Genomic DNA, 24,550 nt, shown 5'->3' with positions numbered 1-24,550 from the left:
GAATTGAGCGACATACTGAATTGATTTGCCGTCGCTGTGTCTTGACTGCATCTCGCCGCGAGCGGGTTGTACCCCTCCAACTCTCCTCTCAGTGTCGATCACTCACCTTGTCCTATTTCTAGCGTTTGCTAGACGTGATTTCATCAGCTTGTAACGAACAGCCGATCCTATGCGCTTTCAATGGGTCGGATGAGGGATAACACATCCACCAATCCAAACAACAAATGCAACAGCATAAAAGTACAGCTATAATATTATAACAGACGATGTTCCGCTCCCACTGAAAGCCGTTGTGCCGCTGTTGACAGCGGCGCGACGGCGAACTTCCGCAACAGCATGAAGAAATCCTCAAACAAATCACTGATGAGTTAGGTAGGGCGATTAGCAGAAATCTAGTTAGTTTCGACTGGCCGGATAACTTTTGCTATCCCGTCTAGCTGTTACTACAGCTGCCGTTATTGAGATAGAAATGACTTCAGTAGGCGCCGCATCTGATCAGAAGAATCTCAAAGGAATCACCGCAATCATATAGCGAGAGCGTCAGCGGCGGTACGTAGAGGCAGCCGTGGTAAAAAGCTTTGGAGCTGTAGAAATAACAATCATAGTATAACCTAGAACAGTAGCATGCAGCGCCAACGGTCATAGCGATCGGTCGGACCCACGACGAGGTGCAGTGGAACCGACGCAGCGTCATATCTTCTTCTTCTTCTTCTTTAAATGCCGTCGACGAGTTTGTCTTTGCTGCTGCTGCTGCTGCCGGCACTACTGCGCTGGCCGTAGCAGTGGCAACTAAAGCGAAGACGCTGACGAGAATAGTGTACATGGCGGTCACCAAATACCAGGGGTGTTGGGGGTAATATAGTTGATGTTGCTTCTATGCCTACTACAACTTTTGTTTCTGATGCTGCCAACTCATAGCTTCATAATAGCTAGTTGGAGATTGGGTTCCGTTAGATCGCTGACGGCAATCGATTTATGCTTGTTATAGTTCGAGCCATAGCTGATGCAGCTGAGGCTGAATAGAAGTCAGGAGAAGCTGTTGACAGGTTGCAGAAATTGAAATAATATCGCACCATCGCAAAGATATTTAGGCCTAATCCAATATGATGTTATCAAGGGGTCAGGACCGTTGAAAGTAAGTAGCATATTTTTACGGCAGGGGCTCGTACGGCGAAATTAGAAAGCAACCTACAAACATAAATAACTGTGATGAAGATGTAGTGACGAGCGGCAATTGGGTCGTTTTGAAAAGAATTTTTACGTGACGTGAAGAACGTGTGTGGCGTGTATATAATTATCTGCTAATCTAAGTTATAGTTTTGTTATAATGGTTAGCATATGATCAGACGAATTTGAACGATCCTTCTAAAAACATATATATACGTTTGTTTTTATTAAACACAGAAAATGAACTACTTTCAAAATAACAAGTGACATTTCCTTTCTTGTATTATAGGCGTTAACTACCACATAAACTTTATAAGATCATAAAATCTATCTTGCTTCCAAGTTATATGGCGCGTCATGTAAATGAACGAATGGTGCATACGTTAGAAGTGAATAATATTTGGGAAGATTCTCAGATACGGACTAGTCTTAAGTTAACTATATACACGCATCTGATTTCCACGATAGGTGGGATACAAGCTCGATAGTTTCAGCAGCGGGTGCTCGTATTGATGAAATCCTTTTGCGTCACTCAATCGTCAAGCGCTATAATCATTTTACATCGATTCGTCGAATTTGTACCTTCTGATAAAACCTCGGTTGGTATCCTTTGAAAAATGAAGCATCCCTTTTATCCTAACGTCGTAGTTTAGCACAGCATCTGTGACGAGATTAAGTGAATAAAATAATACTATAAATATAAGCGTTTTATAATAATAATAATAATAATACAATCAAATCGATAAGAACAAACCTCACAGAATATTGCCACATAGCGTTTCCGTTAGTTGGTATATGGTAGGATACACTCTCGTATACCGGGATACTTGGAGACGACCCTGCTTCGTAGACTTCGTAATTATGATGTTTGTTTGTCTATTTTCATGTTTGTGTGTGCGTTCCCTATTTGCGCCTGCTTTATCTATTCCATGTCCGCCCCCTGTGCACGGTCTTTTGTTTCTACGTCATTTTGTCTGTCTGGCCAATGCTCGTATCTATTATGCTTTACCGAATTATTCCGTCAGATGCGTTAGTCATAGTATTTGTATATCGTATCTATCGTAGCCCGGTAGAAACAAACATCACTTTAGAAGTCTCAGCCACCAGTTCCATCACATTCCATCTATATATTGTTTGATGCTTGAACGTTTGGAAAAAGAAAACCTTTTGGTCCTTTTAGCCTTACGGTTCATGCTCGCTAGCCTAAATAGTGATCAGTCTAGAGGCCAGGCTTTCTCCGGCTGTCGCCACTCTAGGAAAAGCTGCTTGTTGTTCTCCTCGTTTTCGTAAAGGCTACTGATTTTATTGAAATTTTTACCTCTTTGTTAGTGCCAGCAATGTGTGCCATAGCCGATGGACGAAAAGACCCCACGGTGGGATAACTAGTGACTAGAGATGAACAAAAGTGTTTCAGAGTTAGCGCTGGGTTGGACATGGCAGGCAAACGCCGTGAGTCTCGAAATCTCCGCGAAACGGGTTTAGTTCAGACTAGTAGTATTTCTCGTTCATCATTCAATGCAGGGGTATGCCTAAATAAGCAGACAGCCTAAACGTTTATTTGGGTGTAGACTAATCGTGGCAACAGTAATACGGGCTTATTCTCGTGCGCGGATATGCTCCCCCTTTCCTGCTCCTGTAGTGTTTAGAGATTGGTCTCAAACCGAAGATCAGTCGGATCCGAGAGGACAAACAGAGCAGTGAAATAATAATCATTCAGTAATATGCTTACGATAATAGGGGACCCCCTAATGCGCCTATGATCCTATAACGGACCGTTCTACAGTACGCGATCCAACATATCAGGCTGTACTTGAACATAGCTAATGCTGTACGCTTATACTATAGCGCCCGTCTTAGGAAGCTTTGTGCTAAGCTCGAATGATTAGGTACCACTACAGTCACTATTGGTATAGCCGTTCTACGTGCCACAGTTGTTACAGATCCTTGCTGAATACGCCTAACGAGCATAGGTGGATCTTGTCGTATGATCGTCGGCTACAGAAAGTGAATGGTGTTTATCTAACGGCGGTCGTTTGGGCGGCTAATGGCAATAGCGGTCGGTCCTTCAGCAGGTTGATCCCTCAACGAATGGCTCGTGCATCTGTCCATTCGTTGATAACAGCCCAGATGTTTTGAGCTTTTCTACGATTTCTAACGTTAAGCCTTGCTTAACAGGCTACTTCCGGACACGCAACAGAGTGTAGGCACGCTTGATATCAAATTTAATTTTATTTTCTGCTAATATTTCAAGTTGCTGCTTCCCTTGGATATGGCTTCGGACGGCCCAGCGGCTTCTTCCAGCAGAACAGATAATACGTCTATGCTCAGTCTCGAACTTGTACTACCTTGCGGATTGCAAACTTTCATCGAAATAAACACACTACTTTATTATCATAGAGTACTAGTATCGAAGCTGCACCAATTCGAAAGTCTCGCTGGCCAACACGTCATCACTGCACCCCTATACGAACTTATCAGCTGGCAGTGACCTCGATTGAGCCGCTTCGCTTACTACCAACTGGGTGAATCCACGTCGGAGAATCGCAGAAAATGGATAACGCGTCATGTGGCAGTGATCGAGCAAGGCGATAGGATACGACGGCAGCGACGAGTAACAGCTATCTCGTATCTCTGCCAATGTTGTCGTACGGATTTTTCGTTTTGTATATAAGAGTACATAGATATTGGAGACAGGCACATCGACGACGAGCAACTGTTCTATATTTGGCCATTGTGTTTGTTTATGGTTATCTATGTAGTCTTTGCTTATAGCAGCTTGTGTAGTTAGATGAAAGTAAGGCTAATATAGGGATATGATGTATCTCGAAAATAGCTTGCTTTTATTTCACAGTGCAGAAGAGAATTCAGTCGTAGAGTTTTTTTTTCCCTTCAACTGATCTGTTAGACACTACATAAAACGTTTATTATTGTGATGATTGATATAGAAATTTTTAATCATTTATTTAATCAAGTACAAAAAAGCTGCTACAGCTTTACCAGCATTTGCTTTGTGTGGCGCTAACATTCCTCATTCGCATTTTTTTCTAAAAAAAAAATCTTCTACGAATGGCGTTGTGCTTGATTGATCTAAAAGCGGTGCAGAGATTTTGAAACACCCATAATATGAAACACTTTGTGGTTATCGTCCATTTTTACACACTAACATGACGTTTTTTCGAAATAGCGGCCATAACCTGAGTTCTGTCAATGGTACTAAAGACAAGTCTATTGCTGCTGGGGGTGGCAAGCGGCGAACTGCTGTATATACTGTAAAAGAGTACATAGTTTTTTCCAAAGCAGATATATTCTAACTATAAGGATATTCAAAAACTGTTAACACGACTTGAAGAAATATTTTTTCACCTAGGTCAGCTGTTTTACCGTTTAGGATCTTACCTGAGTGCCCGCAGTTGCTGCCAATTTCAGGTTTATAAATGACCGTTGGTAAAATTAGCCAAATGCTAATATTCTATCTAGCCGGTTGGTGCCACATAACAACGAACGCGAGATGCTGGACTGGATGGGTCAAGGTTGCCCCTTTCAAGGGCCAACTTATTCCGAAGATTTATCAAAAATGACTTACCTTGGCTTATTCCAAGGCTGGGAATCACAGTAAAACAAATTAAGTAATGTTGCCCCTATGGGTGGGGCGATGCAGTTCATGACAAAGAAAGCAAGGGAGCCAATATATCGGCTAAGCATGTATAATTTTACATAATTCGTGTCTGTGCACCGCGTATTATTATATTACGTAAATTTAGTCAGTTACATTATTATATCTAGTAAACGTCGCTGAAGCCAGTAGTTTAACGAATGCTTGCCCGCCAACCCGGATAGAACAGAGCATGCCGCACACTGTATGTATACGTATACTATACCAATGATGACACGAAGCAGACTTGTTATCACTCAGTATTGCACAAGCTAGTTACTCTAAAAGGATTATCATTATGAACACGTAGCGCCAGAGTGGAGGTTTGCTTACACACGTTCAAGTTGAGGTCCTTTGGGGTATTCGGAAGGGAAAGGGAAGTGTGGGGCAATGAGGGGAAGAAGGCAAAAGTAAGTTGACATCCGGATAAGCTGGAACAGTTTTGCTTCACTAATAGCTGGCAAGCAGGCATGGGGTCGATATCTGACGATAGCACAACGTTCCTCGCTACCTAGTGTAATATGACTAATACTTGCGCAATGTTGCGGTGTTATTTATTGATTCGTAATAGATGGCCTAATATGTGATGGTGCTCTGCAACACAATACGCTGGGGGCCAGATAGGACCAACCATGAAACTGGTAAGAGACGCGGAAGGATACAGCTATGGTTGACTAAGAAAACATTTCTATTTTATACGCGTTCAGTGTAGTACATTTGACCTGACGCAATGCTTTGTAATAGCTATGTGGTTAACAATACCTAGTTGACATACACCAATCTTGCTATTCTTGTATACAAATTTCTCCATATCGACGATACATGAAACTTATGTCGCGCTTGAAAGTAAAGACAACTTATGTCAACACCACCTGTACACGCGTATGCCTATATTGAATTTATAACGTAGTTCTCGTGCATTGTCGCTTCCAGCTCTCAACAAATCAACTAACTCTTATAGAAAAACGATCACCCATATATAATCATTATCTCAAAACCCGATTTGGAAAACTATCCGCGCGTCATTCGTGCTCTGCGCCACCCCGCGCTTTTTTCCTTCGCGCTCCTTTACTCTACATTATAACTGCCGCTACTAACCACGCTGTCTGCTAACAGCACCTCTTTCCATTCGACGTGGCCTGCGTAGTGCTTTACACATTCAGTGCAAAAGAAACCCCTATGTCCATAGATGCGAGAGTCCCATGACGAACACAGGATCGGGCCTTAACCACCGCATCTATCCACTTTAGCAGCAGAGATCGAGCGGAGTGAAGAGACAGACTCTTCACTCTTTGTCCACCATTATTGCTCCGTTTGTTGGTCGCTACTTCTGCTGCTGCTTCCGCTGCGGCCCCCACCAGTACCGCCAAACGAAAGAATCGTCGGCTAGCGGCCAATGCCTTTCCTGTTTTGTTGAGTCCCTTGTGCCGTTAAATTATTTGCTGTTGCTGCTGTGGTCGTTCGGGCTCGCTGCTGCTGCTGTTGCTGTTTCTTATGGTACGGAGAAGCGGAATTGAGCCATGTTGCTTGCTACCTGGTTGACTGTTGCAGTGAAGACGGCGGCCCCTATGATAGCGCAGTGAGTAACGTGTTTGCGTGATGGACTTAGGGCAAGTGGTGGTATAGGTTCAAATCCGGGCATAGACGCACTTTGCTTTGTGCTAGAAACAGGCAGCCGTTCCGAGCGATGCTTGCTGATGGTGCCGGACGTAAAACTCGAAACGTGGATCTATAGTGAACAGCGGCGGCCGAGCGTGCCGTAATTGCTTAGAACCCGCAGATAGTGATCGCCTTGAGTGTAGCTAGTTGTTGTAAAATAATAGCCGCCTGTCTTTTGCCGCTACCGGCGTTGTGTCGTCTTCTCTCACTCGTATTTTTCTCGTTCCAAGTCTCAAATCATCTTTGTGTTTGGCTGTATGTATTTCATGGGCGGCGTTTTGGTCCGAGCGAACTTTCTATGACAGAGGGCGCCAGCATAGCTTCTATGCGGAGCGAAGTGTGGCGGCTGGTTTCGGATTGGGCGAATGTAAACAGAAATGCTGGTTTGACTGTAGTGGCTCTGATGGCGGTTGGGAAAGCGTCGGACTTTATGTGCTGCTGCTGCTACTGCTGATGGTGCTACTGCTGCTGCCACCAGCATCATCGTCGTCGTCGTCGTCGTCGTCGTCGCCGCCGCTGCCGCTGCTGCTGCCGCTAGGTGGATAGAATCGGGAGTCGATTCGCCTGGGTGTCCACCTGAAATGGTAGACGAGACCTCAGCAGGGCCAGCAGCGAAGTGCGAGTAATTATTGAGCAAAAAATCCCCTTGAATTTTCCTTCCTGTTGTCCAAGATGTGGCGACGGCGGAGACGATCGCTCTTTGACGACTAATGTTACCAAATAGACGAAGTGTGTCTAGTTTCCAGTCGTGGCGGATACGACGGCAGTAGGAATCGCAATTTTATTGAACGGCGGCACTCGCGTTAGTAGAGAGTGCGGTACCGTGCTACGGGTGAGCGTGTCTGTCTCACTGGTGTAAGCGTGTGAGAATACGGATACTGAACGAATTCTAGCCAGAGAAATCGAAACAGCTAAACCCAGTCTGTTCCCCTTTCTGCCGTAGGGGATACGATCTCAGTAACGTCGCTAGGAGCACAGGATAACTACCCCGACGACGTCAGAAGTACTAGCTTCATTAGTGGCACTGCCGCCACTGTTAATAGTGCCAAAAATATTCGACTGAGCGAAACTCTGTCTCGTTCGTTACCTTGACGGGATGTATGAAGCGAACGGTTAATGCTCTCATCTGTATACTACACTAGCGCTGCCTGCAACAGCTAATCCTGTCGGTCTCGTGCGTTATTTCGTATTTAAAAAATCTCAACATTACAACAGCAGCAGCAGCAGCAGCAGCGATAGCACCTGCGATTCTATCAGCGGAAAACTTCATCAACTCGGCCGACGAAGCAGTGATGGTTAGCAGGCTGTGTTGTTTGTATTCGATTGAATCACGAATTTTAGCCCTCTGTGTTTGTGTGCGGTGAGTGTACGTATGAGTGTGATTTCGGTTTGAAGTAGTGGTAGTGTTGGTAACACATTTAACAACGTCCAAAATCGATCCGTGTCGGTGCTATTATTATTGAAGACATAGGGCAACAACGAGCGCTAACTGGCTGGCTGACGGGACAGACAGCCATGGCTGCACGGACGGTGAAGCGTCTTAGTGGTCGGAGGTATGTAGTAGGGGTTACAGAGTGTTTGCTATGCTTGTGGGGATAACCATTGAGGCGGAAGGGCGTAATTTCAGGGAACTGAACAACGACATCAGGCAGCAGGACGAGAAAAGCACATGCCTCGTCCTGCCAGCTCCCAGTTTGCCCTCCTACTAGGTCAATATCCATTGCAATAGTGTAAGGAAGCGAGGTCCCTGGGGGGGTCGAGGCTAGCAGCAAAGCAAGGTTTTTGCTACCGGTGGTCCATAATGCTGGCCAATCTTAACGTCGGTGAGCTAATATGACGGTTGTTTGTTTGGTGTACATAAGAGTTGTGTGAGCAACGGGAACGGCAGAATCGGCCAGTGAAAAACTATTGCTGTTGATTCCCTGACTAACACATCTGTTCCACAAGATTCTGCCGAACTGTTGCGGTTGTGCTTTGCGTGTGTGTGCTGGGGCATGTCTGTGGCTGGTTGGATCTAGCTAACGTTGCCGCAGGTTGACAATCTGCGTGTCAGTACGTAGAGAGCGGCGCGATCCCGTAAAAGTGAATCAGCTTGTTCTGCGCTGGCGCACTCGATTACTAGATGACGTCGTTTAAATGGATAGACAAGCTGTAGCCTTCCGGAGATGCTGCTATGTCGCATATAGTGATTGGAAGTCAAATTCAAAGTGAAGCCCGACAAGTATGGTCCTGGATTGTTGTGCGGCGCTTACCACGAAGCCCTACTTGTCAGCCCGCCATGGCGACCACTGCCGTTCGGTCAGTTGCATCATAGTGCTCCAAGTGGCAAACCGATATAGAAGTGAACCGACGACTGCTATTGCTATGGGGAAAAAAGGGGGGACCAGGCTTAGTTTGAGACGGTGCTCATTCGTTTGAACTGTACATAATTAGACCAAACTCCATGTAGGGATTACAGCTTATTCAAAATGTACGGATTTATAAGTTATATGCATGTACGTATTATCGAAAAACGCGCTGATTATTTGCAGTGAACCTATTCATCGAAAAAATGGTCGAAATCAGGCAGATGCGTCGTCGCATGTACAGGCGGGCTAAATACCAACGTGTAGCTTGTGAAAGCAGTTATGATAGTTTAACAGTGTTGCAAGCACCCTAACCACTTAATAAACGGAATTTACTTTTGTATTATATATTGCAGTCGACGCACGCTGAATTTACTAACGTTCAGTGATACGACTTTTGGTCCGTACAACATTGGGACCTGTAGTAAAGTTGAGTGCGCCGTCCCGACTGGAGTTTCAACGATCTCTAGGAAGAATCTTTTGGATAAACATTGTCCCTTAGCAGTTGATCGGCAAAAGGTTTCGTCGTGGCTATCCCATGGTGTTCTGCTCCACTCATCGAAAAGTTCGGTGTCATATCGCTATAGATGCTGATGATGCTTACGAGTTGCAGGACAGCACACGCTTTCAGGGGTAGAAAGGCAAGGGAAACGAGGTTTAGTGTGTCTTATTTTTCTTTTTTTGTGTCATATGTCTTCTAATGCATCGTTTCTCTCGGTTAGCAGATATAACCAAACAGGATGCATTTTGCTATGTCCTTTCTTACCGGCCTTTCGTACGACAGCGGTATCGCAGCAACGGTCTTAGTGGGTGAGAGATCAGTGTGATGAACATGTCACAAGACAGGTGGAGAAACAATATTGAATGCAGAATACTCTGGAAGGCTGAGTTTTATCCGTGAGCATCTGACCATAAGCGGAGTTCTGGTTAACAGCGGTCGTTGTGGAGGAGTCCCTGATTCCTGCTTCTGCGGTGCTGGAATAAAAACGGGGGTTAGGGTTGGAGTCGTAGCAACAGTTAGGTAGAGCGGTTGGGAACATCGTTAACGGTATAGTAAAAACATAAGCCTGTTGTCGCTTATGACTCGATTGAACATGTGTGTATGCATATTTAGAGCCGTACTTCCACCGCTGGAGGTGGGATCATATCTGTTGTATTGGTTATGGCGTTGATGGTGAAAGCGGGCTGTCTTCTGTTCTGACGTGCCTCATCAGCTAGCCTGCTAGCTAGCAAATTGCTGCGGACTGATGCTGTCGCGGCATAAATCGCTTAAGTAAAATTGTCTCCACAGTCAGCTCAGTTTTATGTAAAAAAAAAATTTAAGTGGGCAAATGTTATGCCAGCGTGTTTTATGTTATATATTAAAGGGGACACGAAACCTATTTAATCAAGCTGGCACTCGCTCACTGTCATATTACGCAGGATGGGTCATGAGTTCGTCGACGGTTTGAAAAATGTCACTTAACATACATATAATGTGTGCATATGCAAAATGAAGTTCTCAGTCTCTCAAGTGATTTCTCTAAATTGTCAAGACACTTATTTCCCAACCTGCACGTCTAACCGTACAAATCGTAACAAGTCAGCCACAGATTCTCCAATAATAGAAATTTGTACATATCTAAATTTACGCCTAACATCTTATGCTTTCTCGTGCCCCCGTGGATGATCTACCCTTCACTTAATTATTATTTTGCGATGTATATACTTTTCAATTATTTTTATCAGCAGTTCACTTCTTACACAGCACCAGCTCGTCGATCTACAATGGTATTGTGGCATAGAATACAAGTAACGGCAGTCGATCGCAGTGGAGCGAGAAAGCGGTCAGCTATTTTCGTTTCCTGCGTAGTCGTCTTTTCTTCCTAGTGAGGCTCTGTTCGCTTGTTGCTTTGCCCAATGGTTTGTCTTACCAACAACAACAATAACAGACCACCGCTGTTGGAAGTATCTTCTTGAATCGTAGCTGATCCACGACGAAAGATGAAGACTGCGTTGGGTCTGGCTTGCTGCTACCGCTACACTGTGTGGACCTCTGGTTTTGCGTAATGGTCGATTGCGTACGTCGAACGAGCGCCGACCGTTTGGGCTCCGCGCGGTGCGACGGGCTAAGGCGCATCCTATTACCCGAAAGGTTATCGGCTAAAACGAGAAGCGAGTAGCGACGGAAGAACGCGTTTGCCCAAATACAATAGTAGATAATTTGGTTACGGTTAATTGTATATTGCCATCGCTAGCGCTACACTACCAGCAATAGAGGAGACCTATTTTCCGCGTGGTATGGATATTGCCTGTTCTGACGCTAAAAATGCCGCTATTGTTTGTCACTGGAGACTGGAACAGTTAATAGCTGCTGTGGAAAAGGTGCGTATTTATAAAAAAAAAAAGTGTCTGGCAGCTAGGGAAGGAAATGGTGCTTGTATGAACATTGGACAAACAGCGGGCACTAAATAGCGAAATAGTATAAGTTTCCATTGAAGAAATAGCCAGGTAACGTCCACGAAGAATCTGATGCCGTCTAAGAATTCCAGGGATTCCCCATACTTTTAAACAAAACAGTTTGTTCTTCTGTCCTGGCAGCCGAACAAGACTGGGTTGGGGAGACGAATTCTCGGTGATGGGATTTCGGTCATTGATGGTCAGCGTAACTGTTCGTCACAAATGCAAGATACCAGAGTCTTGAGTACGACAGCAAGATGTTCTGAAGCATCCTGAGGGTGAGCTCGAAGCTTACTTGTATTCGAAGTGAGGGAACCATTTGGGCGGGTGGGAGGTATAAATTTAGCTCTTTTTTTTCCTTCGAAGTAAACCTTGATGATGCCGAAAGCACTTTTTAAATGACCATGGTATTTTAATAATGCGTAGCCAACATGCAGGACTCGACACAATAGAAACAGGAACGCTTGCATGAAACACTAGCGTCTATTCCGTGATCCTCAAATTATCTCTGTTTGTTTGACATCGATTGTGTAAAAGTAGATAGAATCTGAATCGTCCTAGGAAACAGTTCATCATGTGTTTGCTAAATATTGAAAAGCTAGATGCATTTAATAGGCGACATAGCAGTAATCGATTGTTATATATTACTAGCCCGTAAATACATAGCTTTCTAGCATATGCTCATGAACGAATACATATTATTAGTGAATATCTTGTTGATATAAACATACAAACTAACGAAGTGTTCTCTTTCCGCAAAGACTTTGCTTTGAGGTCGATTCTTTCAGGATAGCGTGTCTTTCGCAAAGTTAAGCGAGTGAAGCAAGCGTGTTTTAGATAGTCTCGCAACAAAATTACCATACAGTTTTTTCGTCTGGTCATGATCGTCTGTTTTTCTGGACGCTTTATTGGAAGCCCGTATAGTTTACGTGAAGCCGTTCATACTAAGAGGAATTCTGCTCTACAGTCGACCGTACCGCAAAGACATAGATTTCAACGCAAGCCAACGTTATAGTGCAGGTGACGCCCTGTGGGGTATAAGGATGTATCCCTTAATAATATTGGGTGCGTGAAGCACGAAACGCGTAAGCAATCGATAGATGATCATGGTGTATCGCGAGTGGTAGAGGACTGACAAACTGGCCATCTTGTCTTGAAAGCCTCCGCTTTTCGTTGTTGTCCACAACGATAGCGCGCAATCGATTGCGGCATTCCACCGTGCATCCTCTGCAAGGCCACTGCACTATTGAGCGGCTATCAACTTTGCCTTGAGCAATGATATACTTTCTGCTAGCCGGCGGGCAATGGAACCAATTGAGCCACTGACGCTCGCTCGTACTGATGCGCGGTGCGCTGCTGTCGCTTCTATTGAGTCTGCGCGAACGACTTAAGTTAATCTTTACGCTCGGCGGAGAGAGTATGCAAACGAAAATAGCGAGATAGAATTCTGCTAAGGAAAATTTGCAGTGACCGCAGCAGTGAGAGCCACTCGCACGGCCATACACAGTAATACAAGGCTGCAGCGGGAGCAAAGTGGCTACAAAGTACAATTACTCTATAGAGATTGAGAAAGAGCAAGCAGTAGGACATGCAGAGAGCATTACGACCCAACTGGGATGAAACGAAAGGAAACTGCGGTAGAAAAAAAAGTTGTTCGTATGGAGGCAGACGAAAATCTGGTCCGTAAACAAATGAACGGAGAGAGACAGTAAAGCAACAAAAAGCATAAGCATGTATCGGAAGGTCTAAAAAGAAATGTGTAACAGTATTGCAACAGTACCAGATATAGATTTCAATAATATTGTTGATAATTAGAAAGTAATAAGCACAAACATACTGCGCTCGCTTACTTTGATAATAAAATCAATGTAGTCATCCAGGCATAACCTTGTAAATTGTATATATACGTGAATAGCGAGACCGACAATAACCGATCGATTATAGGAATCGAGGAAAATATACCTTTACGATTAATAGCCATTATTCATACTGAAAACAATAACTGGCCATATTTTAACTATGTATGTTTATGTCGTTCGTTATTATTGACTATGTTCTCGGCTGGTGAGCCGCTTACGTAAGGGCGGGGTAGTGGCCGCGAACATCGAGGGCGGTAGCCAGTAGCGTGGCAAACGCCGTTAGCAGGCGTTCGTTCGCGCTGAATCAGTGATGATGATGATGCTGTTGGTGACTCAGTGCAGAAGTATTTCTGTAGCGTTGTGAAGTGTCCTTTGGCTGTCATCGTCATAATGGCAACAGAGGTGGCTGCACCGGTAGGAGCTCTCATCGTTGCTTTTGCTATCGGTTCTTCAGCTATTGCGTTACAGCAGGCGCCGAGCGAGACAGGCAGGTTTAACGCGAACGAGTCGGTAAGTGGTGGCAACTAGTCATCGATGAAAGATCGCTGTTGCGGTCATAATTGAGACGATGGCATCGTAAACAAAGAAGCATTTGTCTAAGTTCATAACGAAACCCTACAGCGAAAGCAATAGTATTTAGATATAAAAATTAAGTTAAGGTAACAATAGTCACCATCATTGGCTTTATTTTTAATATACGGCTCATTTTATGTTCACCGTATCGTGCAAGAACACACATACAGCCGTTAAATGATCGGACGTATAATACTAGTGCGTTACACGAAGAACCTAAGTTGCTCCAAAGATTACTGGAGAACGCAATAGGGGAAATTCGGTTGGCATCAGTGAAGAAACCGTTGGATACGAATTACCATTGGACAAAATTAATCACTTAAACACCTACTAGTAATAACTACTATAATTAGTTGCCTGTACATTGAATGACCCTCTTGTTTGTTCGGACTAACAAAATGTTTGAACAAGCAATTTACGTCTCTGCTTGCCCTGTTACTATAGTCATTATTTGATCCGAGTCATTTTACTTTTATAAATAGAAATGTGCACATTATACGATACATTACAGGCTTTGTCAAACTAACGGCAACCAGCGCATTCGATGATTAAATATCATAATTTGTTTGGGACGGGGAGGCAGGCTATTGATATAATCGTAACTTGGCCATTAGAAATCTCTCCATGAGATCATCGGAAACGCCCAGTTGTCCTGCGAACATGTTAGGTGCGGCTGTTGGGTCTCATACGATTTGTATTGATGTGTTTCGCAAAACACTGGGTCGTCCGAAATTGTTTTGGAGAGTGCATTATAATACTTTTTAGATACATGTGGCTGGCGTTAGTCCGCTTGAAACGGCCGCGCTTCTCCATCCACTTACCGAACGCACGTTACATTTAGTCTTCTCGCTGACAATCGTAATAGCTAATATAGGCGTAAACTTGTATTTATTCTATGGTCTGTGTTGCTTGCACGCGGTGGTTATTATACGGTAGTTTTATTTACGATAATGTAAAGTATCCAGCTAAAGTTTGTTCATGCAAAATAGCAGAGCAGATTTCTACTTAGCTCAACTTACGGCTGCACATCGCCGTATGGTGGCTTCCCATTTTACTAATACCATGCGACTGAAAGTAATGCCTGTGGCAAGATGGGATCAATTTCGAATACAGTATGAGCAGAAAGTATGTTGCTGTTTGCTCTGCTACTGGCCTGAAGTCTAAATAATAATAACGATTTGAAAAAATGATGAGTGTAAGCTGGGTTTTAAACCCGACACCGTATGATGGTGCGTTCGGAGCTCTGTACGTGAGAAGTCAACAAGAGTTTTCTTGTGTCTTCGGATACATGAAAAGTCACAAGTGTAACTTTTCGCGTCGCTATCGAATGAAATACGCCATCTCGTATTGTCTTTAGCTAACCGCATTTCTTCTCCGTTTGCCTATTGTTTTGTTATTGGGAACTGGGGGCTTCTCAGACTTTTAGTTTGAGGGTATTGTAGACATTGCTGTTATCGAAACCCATTGAATCTACCTTCAAGTAGGTTCCAGTTGATTCCTAATGTAATCTTCTTTGTTTTGCTTTTTTTCTTACACTTCACATGGGCGACAATACTAGTTATCGATGTGTTCTGACACAACCTTGTACTACTGATGATGGGCGAGATGGAAGCTGTATGGCAGAGACGATAATATAGGTACAACTTTGTGAGTAAAGCGGCAACTCCGCCATTTGGGAATCGTTAAATTGTCAAAATGGGTGGAGCTCCGCAGGAGGGTTCTTTGGGGACCTTCGGTTATCGTAGATGGTACGTGCCACTGCGTGCATTGCAGGTGGATCTAAACCGAATGAGACAAAGCGTGAGGTCGAGCATAGCGGCACTTGCACAAATACCAAACTAAGCCAGCGTCTCTGAGCGTCTTTTTGTGCTATTACTTCATATTTAAAATGGGCTTGAAGAGGTCGCATCGCGAAGCAAGTTGAGCATTGTAAAGGAGATTTGCCTGATTTTAGTCGCTTACGAACGAAAATAACCTTGAGGCAAAAAAAACGCGTAAAACAAAGAAACCCCAAATACTATCGTTGGCGACCTGGCGTAATGACACCGATGTTCCTCGACGACCATCAATGTTCTTTTTGTCCGGACGGCTTCGAGGAGCTTTGAGCCAGCCACGAGGCATCGTGGCGACAAGTCGATAATTTTAGTTATATGCTAGAGTAAACGGCACTAGTTCAATAACGGGGAAAAGCATTTGCAGAAAGTAGACGGAGGCAAGGCAAGCAAATCCTTAAGTGGAAGGTGTCGTTTGTAATACGCACACTAGAACTGCATGAACTCCCATAAGGTGCCTTGAACTTGTGACAAGTGCGTGGCGACGTTGAGCGTGCTCAGCTGATTCCCATAAGTTACTCACCATCCTCTTTTACAGTGCATGTAGTTAGCCGTAGATAAATAGCTTAACGAAAAGAATTTCTGTAGCAGGCGATGCGATGACGTCGTGAAGAGATAAGGGGTTAACGCACACCAGCGACATCTGCTATATTTTGTCTTATTTGCTCTTTTTTGATCGCTTCTCGTTGCAACGTGCCATCTCGTACTTTGAAGTGTTGCACGTTTTCTTCAACAAGAGAACTCATATATTCTTTCCGAGTTGAAACGAGTCGGTTGGATCACATTCTGAAACTAGAAATAAGGCAACGGTCTAATGAAAACAAATGGGTGCGTCTTATGCAAGACGAGAAAACAGAACTTAAAGTTAGTTCATAGCAAGCATCGCTGCCAGAGTACAACTTTTCACCGGCTCTTCAGTTCGTTCCACTGCGGTAGAATAGCAGAAAAGATTCTAAAGAGATAACCCGAAAGTAGGAACAGCTCAGATTAAGCAAAATTAAAGAATAAGATCCTTATCTGATATTTTGCTGAATATCTGATAAATCATCATCTGGATTTCGTCAATTCCTTTTGAAGCTGGATATACGTAGATTAACGTGATTAGAAAATATATATATTGTGTGATACAGAAATTACCCTTACTTACCTGGCATAATGAATACACACGAACGAACAACATAAATACTGCTATAATTTACCTCGTCCACGTCCAAGTGCCTTATGCATTGAGCATAACTATGCCCCCCTACACGACACGCCATAAAAACCACATCATTGAAGTTTTCAAGCTCAACTGCAACAGAGCAGCCCTGCAGCTGTTTGCCCACTGAGCGTATACACTGTTATAACGTCAAGCATCATAGGAAATTAGCTCCGCCTTCTTCGTACTCCACTCGTTTCATGCTAAAATATGGCTCGACTCAGGGGCTAACACAATAGCGTCCATCGCTTCTGACAGGAAAAAAATCACCTACGATGCACGGGTTCAATGGCTTTGTTTACTGCTTGTCTCGCCCTGTCTTTCGTTACTTGCCAACGATGAGGAGATGGAAAAAAAAACGTTATATAGCCCCGTCCGTTGACCGCCCACACGTCACACCTCACCATTTTTCATCAGCAAATACGGCATATTGGTACTGTTCGAAACGCCTAACGTATTTGTCGTGAACCGCTATCTCAGGAGAACACATCAGCGATTCGGCACGGTTTACCTTGCTAGTTCTTGGATTTGTTCCGGACTTCTCATGCTCCACTCGATATAGAGACGGGTGTTCGACACCACTGAGGGTAGTTACATTGAAGAATCGTAAAGAGGGCAAGGAAACCTTAGAAAATCTGAGACATTAGCCGGCAGCACCCTCAAAATGGCGCACAGCAGGGAGGTAGAAACTGGGCTGCCAACAGAAAAACCTCAGGACATACTTCAAGATCCTGATAATCGTTGCGTCATCGAGAGGAGTCTTCACCGCTATTGTCACATATGCTATTGCAGCCACCAGCAGCAACACTACAATGAAAGCCCTTCTCATGGCCAAAGAAAATGGGCTGCGAGAGAAGGGAAAATCGTTTTTGTTTTTCACTCTTCTCGCTTCCTTCCTGGCGCCGTGTTCCAAATTGCTCCCTCCGTCCTCGCTTTGAGGAAGAGGCTTCCCATGTCCGCCACTCGCTTACATCGCCATCGTCGTTGTTTTTCTGATCGTTCGAAAACACAGCCACTCGCGAAGGCAGGCAGCAAGAGAACGCATGACGCAGCGCCCCGCTCCCACCGGAGTGGACTTGCCACCGTCATTTTGCTGGCATTGTTGGGGTGCTGGATCGGGAGTTTGGCTGGGCTGGACCGGACCAGCCAGCAACCCAGTCCAGCACGGTCAGCGCATTAATGCGCCCATCTTGCAAATGCTGCCTGGGTGAGTTGCTTCCGTCGATTGGGTTCCGTTGAGTTCGGCCGCAGCAGCGAAGAAAGGGTTGTTGCCGGCGAACAATGTTGGGAAGAAAACGGGCAAACCACCCCTAAAGCTGCTATTCACCAGTAATATATATATATATATATATATATACTGCGTACAGCGAACTGCGCTCAAGATTGAATTGTAGCTAGCAGTCAGTTGGTTGCGAAGGGCAGTATCAGCTGTAGCAGTGAAGCAATAGCAAAAGCGGTTCGACCATTATTGCTAGCGACGCAAGTGACTGATTGTCCAATGTCGCGCTGCGTCTGATAAGATATCGCTGAAATGTCATCAAAGAAGATTGAAATGCTTATGACAATGGTAATGATCACAACCGTGATGAGAAAGACGTCAGAAGAGAGTAATGGAAGAGCGCTGCCGGAATGCGAAGGCTGTTTGTCCTTCGTGGTTTCCTGCAGGACCAAAAAAAGCATTAGATATTTCGTTTTAAAAAGTAGAGCCAAATGGCGTATGACGCACATAGATATGCATACATATGACACGGCTTCATAGGTGCCGCAATTGAGAATGTGGCTAAATGAGTCACCATTTATAGTACTCACCGTGTGCATGCACGTATATACATAGTCGGATCAATTGCCAACTATCGTTAACGATTCAACTGAATGAAGATCCTTGCTGCACGCGCTTAACATTTAACTTAACGAAGTAAAATAGACATTTTAGTATGTAGATGTGTCACTCTATTTACATACATATAATAATATACATCTAACACATGGCGATACGCATTACTGGGTAACCTTTCCATGAAACGACCAAGAAGGAACAGTAAAACATTCGTGTACTTTCTGTTTCTATATATAGTTGCACAGCTATCACTAGAACTGCAGAATGTGGAATTCGATCTTCAGCCGATAGCTGATCGAGAAATTTATGATTCAGTGTAGAGTCAATGTAAGGTTAACATATTCATTTGTTATATTTGGTACCTTGTTATGGATGATAACCTAAAACCGGTTTAGATTTGCTTCCTCCGTCGCTGTTATATATCGGTGCATCATAGCTTAACGTGTACGAGGCAGGCACCTGTCAGGACCGCTAGACTGCTCTTATATCCGTACACATTCTACAGGAACCGACAACGCACTCGTCGTTGGATACTTAAGTAGCCTGGATAAGCAATCCTCGCAGACAAATGCCTTAAAGTAGCTTTTGCCTGGCGTGGTCTCGCTTCTTTACTGTTTGCCATATCTAACAGCCATAGTCAAACTGTACAGGTCTTAGAAATACAAGAGCAATTGAAGGATCTTCATTAATATTTGTTTTATTTATTTTGAATTGCCGATTTTCTGTAAACCCGTACGGTCGTTTACACTCAGGGTTGATCATTTTCTACGCCCGCTGTTTTTTCTATTTGCAACCAACGGGCGGGAGCAATGTCATGCAATGACGACAGTAAAGGGCCAGTTACCTGCCGTTTCTTATTTTGGTAGGGACTATTATAAATATGGAATACAAAGAAAAGTGGAAGCAATGGCAAATGGTGACTCTCATTGAAGTAGTATATACAGATAAAGGTGGACAAAGGGGGCATGCTGTAGGATAGTACGGAAAGAAAACACATGTCCTCAGTCCTGATTAAAATAGGTTTCAAAGTAGTTCGTGACTATGGAAACAAAAGAGAATTCTTTTTGTCATAGATTCTAATATTGATCCTTAAGCCAATTCATATGAGTGCTATTATACATGTTCTTATACAGTGAGATGATAGGTGGAGGTAGAAGACTACTTGTACCTGGGGTTAGAGCTAGAGTTTGCGCTTAATGAGAATAAACCTTAACGGTTCTAAAAAGGCGAAGACTTCCGAATGTACATAAAAAATGTGACTGGTGCCTCTACAGGACAATTTAGTAGATGAAACGGGCAGACCAAAGATATCTCTAGTGGCTCGAATTGAATTAGATGAGTATGAGACGATTCAAATGGTCTTTGTGCGCCCGTGTTACATATGTAAGTTAAGGAAAAAATATAAAGGCAAGGCTTTTCATGCGGACTACTAAAAAAAAAAAAGGGACAAATAAACGCCGACGTTCGTACACGTGCACTACGCTAGCGAAGACAACTGTTGACCCAAATTGGATCAGGAGAGTTGAAAGGGCGTGGTTTACCAGGCGAGAGACCTGCCTCTATTTCATTTCTTTAAACTGTTCACTCTGAATCAGGCATGTTTTCTGTATGCGCGGGGACTACGAAAATGCCACCAGTCGTAGTAAATGCATTACCCCAGTCCAAACAGGAAAAACATACCAGGAACAACACTGCGCAGGACGTGTTAGAAGCAAACATACAGGCGAAAAAGACGTACTGTTTCCAAGGTTCCGTATCATCTTTACGCTATATAATATGGCTGAAAGAAATCATGCACAAAGAAACATATAGGAAACATACCAAGAAACAATGTCAATGAGAAATACTAAAATAAGCAAGACTGACGATCAGCACACGTTTTATCACCACGCTACATATCACGTTGAGGAAGACGTGGAGTGTTTGCCACCGTATGACGGAATTGTACTGACTGGCAAGCGAAAGTAATGCTGCTGCATTGCGGACTTCTGCGAACAAAAAAGGGTGGATACGAGACTTTGTAAACGAGCGAGTTTTAAAAACGCCATACCACATCTTCTCAACGTATCCATTTCATCCCGTTGTGACGAAACGCTCGCATATACTATTGCGAGCGCGTTACAATAGTTTGAGGGGCTTTGGCAAAAGTGGAAGGTACAATGAAGTTAGCCAGACCACGGAGAAACCGCAATCAGGGAGCGTCTTGGCATCTTCTATATATTTGTACGCGGTAATATGAAGTGGAAGGGTCGGTTTCGCTGTATAGAATCGAGCACTGTCATAGCTGTAGTAATGTTCATAGCACAATAGTTCTATATATGCTTTCTCTAGCCTCTTTCCATTTGCTTCTCCTGCTGGACTACAACGGGTCGGCTCGTGGAATACAGATCTTCTGAGCGCGAGTTATGAGTCCCCATTCTACTAGGCGTCGTTGAAAGCACTGTTGAAGTTTGCAGCGTCCGCTATTTCACCATCTCATGTATTGCCATTTTAGCATAGTGTCGTGATCGTCATCGAGATCGCATAGTCATAGGGAGCACGAACAGTCGATGGGGTTAGACAAGGGTTGAGGTAGCGCTGAATCCGCCACGATCGCGGACGTACTGGTCGTGCCACCAGCTATAATACTCAGTTTATACCTTTACTGCATACAAGTGCACTTGCCGTTGCTTCAGCCATATGTTGTAATAGTAGCAATATAGTATCGCGGCCGGTACTGCTGCTTGTGGCGAGACTTCCATCATGATCGCAACGAAGGAAGTCAGTCTGCGGGAGTATTAGATATAGGAAGTGCGATTCGAAGTGCGATAGCCTGATCGACAGATAGACAGTACGATCGTTTGCGAAAACGTCGGGGCAAGCAAGCGATGAGAAACGCCAAGGGGCATAGCCAGAAAGAGGAATGAAGAAGTAGATTGAATAGTGGTTGTGCTTCGCATCCCGCTTCTACTGCTATCACTGGCGCCGCAGACGGTACCCCAGTTATTAGCCAAGGTAATGTTCTCTTCATGTCCCTGCTCCCCCTGTAATGAGAAGAAACGAGGATGTAGGAAGAAACGAGTGGAAGAAAAGGCCCGGCTGCAGCCAAGTAACCCTGATAGGTGTATCTGTCTAGTCCTTCCTCGTTGTCGCCCTTGTCTTGCCGCTTGGTGGCTCATGTATCTCTGAGAGAAGGACCAGGGGTTTGGAAATTGAGACCTAGGCCTACTCTGCTTCTTGTTGGCCAGCATCTTCGTATGGTCGATTCGTGTCCTCTCGTCAACGTATGGGTCTATGGCGTGAATGTTTCCCTTCATGGCCCCGAAGATATCGACGCAGAGGTCTGTCGAAGTTCGTCTCGTAGTTCGGAATAGGAATTCTTCAATATTGGCCTTCGTAGACGTAGAGAAGGTCCCAACAAGGTGAGGGGCGGCATCGGACGGCAGTTGTCCAGCAGCGAGTTTTGTGTCTGTTGCTTCTGTGCCATATATGGCCCTCTTCTGGGAGTCGACTAGCATCTATGCATTTCCCCCTTTTTTCGTAAGCGATCTTTGCTTCTTCCTCACTGTTGCGGCTGCTTATACCGTCGACGTACCTCCTGATTTTTCGATAGGTGATGATGATCATACAGTTCGTATGTATTTATTTGGACACTTGAATGTTTGACTGATTGCTGACAACCAGTCGCTAAAGCGAATTAGCGTCTCAACTGTTTGGACGCCAACCTATTAAGCAGAGAGAGCAGCTTACCACAAACATCTCGAACCAAAGCCCATGACTACTACAACTAACACTAAATATTTCTTATGCGTGGAAGATTCCACTGTCCGCATAATCTGTGCTTTTCGTGTGATAGCACATTCTTTTTTGTTCTCTCAGTACGGTTCAGACCCTTTTGGTGTTTGCAAACATGCTATCGCCATTTACGTTGAGACAATGGAAGGTCACAATAGCAACATTACCATTAACACCAACACCAATTACAGCAACCGGTATCAGAATAGCAGACGATCGAAGATGCCCTACAGCGGGCGGGAAAATACACAAAGAAGCTAAATTCAGTGCAATGGCTTACCTGAACACGCTTGCCACGCGATCTTCACTCGGATCTAAGATACAGAGTATTCTGCATGTAACGGTTTCTGTAGGGTCTGTTTTTTGCGTAAAGATGGTGATTACGGTGGACAAAGGAGAGCGGGATTCAAACACGCGCTCAACGGCGGAAGCTAAGGAGGCTGGTTGGCAGATGTTTCTGGTTGCTTTTGTGTTGTAGCGAATGTGTGTTATATTTAGCTAGCTGTTGGATGCTATCAGGGAAGGATTTTCTTTACCATCCATCGAATTACATTACCTGTGGGCAGTTTCGGTAGATTCATAGATACAATATGTATATCACCGTTTCTCTGCCGGTGCTGCTGGCCACCACGCGTTTCGTTACGATGCGGCTAGAGGGAGCAGAGCCGAATTAAAGTCAATAGTAGAAATTTCGACTAACGCTTGCACCCAAATCACACTGGGAGGATACGTTATGGTGAACCTTGCAGCATTTCCACCTTTGGAACTGACAGAGTTGGTCACTGCCAGCCTGTATGTCCTTACTTCAATGACCTCCCTTTTTTTCTCTTTGTTCCGTTAGTATTGCAATTATTTTATCTTAGAATAACTAGCCTATAAAAGGTTGCTAGTGCCTCTGCATAAGTAGCGTGCAGCTATTACGAAACAACGACCTCGACGGATGCGGCCATCGCTGTGGTGACAGATCCGGGGGTAACTGAGTGCGCAGCTGGTCGGTGTTATCAACATAATGCTATTACACAAAATCATTTCTTTTCGATTATTGTGTTTTGCTCAGACTATTGATACAGGATTGTTTACGATAATCATTATATTGTATATAACATCGATAAGAACAAATGTTATAAACACGTACGAATTTTGTTTCTAGCGTTACGAAGTATTTCGGCACATTTGTTTTCTTGGCTTTGTTAGAATGTGATGGTTCAGGCCAGTGCAGAGTAACGTATCGAAGCTCCTATCGAACGTCTGGTTTTAACGGCTTCTATACCATGTCTACGTTTAAATTATTTTCTGCTCATTGAACGAGTAATTTAGTTTATTTTTTGCAAATCAAAGCCAGAAAGGAGCTAGAAGGGTCATATATATATATATATTTTATTCACTGCTCATGTACTACATCCGATACTTAAGCTGTTAGGGATTACGCCAGATATCTACTTATGCGACTGAAAGTTTAAATCTGCAACAATGACCCCCTAGAGTGCGCAAATGAATGGTTTCCTTCGTGGTTAGTTAGCTTTTTCTTGTGAGAAAGATTGAGCCGATTGGGAAAATACGTTCGTTCCTGAAGAACAAACCACTTTTTTCTCATAGAGCGTCATGTTAAATCAGTTGGTCATGAATCAAAATCAGTAAAATCACGTTTATGTCGTCATGTATAAGCAACTCCTCGCCACCCTTTGCAAATACTAAAGCAGTACCGGTATCGTCCGTACTGAAATATCGTTAAATGTACAAATGCTTATATCTGTGGAGATTATGTTGTGTACACAAGCATGCTCAGCCTATGTCGTACGAAAAACAAAAAACTCTGTTTAAGCTAGATTGTGGAAGAAGCTATTGAGAAATAGCTACAAGCCACTATTTGTCGCTGTCTTTACGATTTAGCCCTTTAACCCTATACAGGTACAACGCACTGTCTTTAATAAAAAAATAAGCGTGGGCCTAGGATAGAAGGTGTCCTAAAAATATGTACATTGATCTAAATTGCGGAAAGATGTACTTAAAATGTAAAATGGCTTTTAAACATTCCAGTGTCGTCGTTTTTCTATCGTAGACTTTAATATTAAAAGTAGGAAAAACAATCCAATGGGATAATGTTTTGCTAACGCAGGGTATCTTACGGGATCTCTTCATTTATATATGTACATATATATATATATATATATATATATATATATATATATATATATATATACCATAGTTCGTT

General features: G+C 43.8%; 1 protein-coding gene across 5 annotated transcripts in view; it reads left to right on the top strand.

Moving 5' to 3' along the window:
• The first annotated feature begins 3,965 nt into the window (after positions 1-3,965).
• Positions 3,966-24,550, top strand: part of LOC111262618 (uncharacterized) — a 79,912-nt gene continuing 59,327 nt past the window's right edge. The window contains exons 1-4 of one of the 5 annotated variants that reach the window (XR_015311986.1): positions 3,966-8,031; positions 9,180-11,187; positions 11,404-11,540; positions 12,024-13,148. The gene's annotated coding sequence lies outside the window, so the exon portion shown is untranslated. Of the gene's footprint in view, positions 8,032-8,052; positions 8,777-9,179; positions 11,599-12,023; positions 13,149-24,550 lie in introns of those variants that run through there. The other 4 variants (XR_015311985.1, XR_015311988.1, XR_015311987.1 and 1 more) reach the window with 4 other exon arrangements.

The sequence above is a fragment of the Varroa jacobsoni genome, unplaced genomic scaffold (assembly GCF_002532875.2).
Source record: "Varroa jacobsoni isolate VJ856 unplaced genomic scaffold, vjacob_1.0 scaffold_682, whole genome shotgun sequence".
In the NCBI taxonomy this organism is placed as follows: Eukaryota; Metazoa; Arthropoda; class Arachnida; order Mesostigmata; family Varroidae; genus Varroa; species Varroa jacobsoni.
The sequence above is the reverse complement of the archived record's forward strand: the minus strand, read 5'-3'. Positions and strand labels throughout refer to the sequence as shown.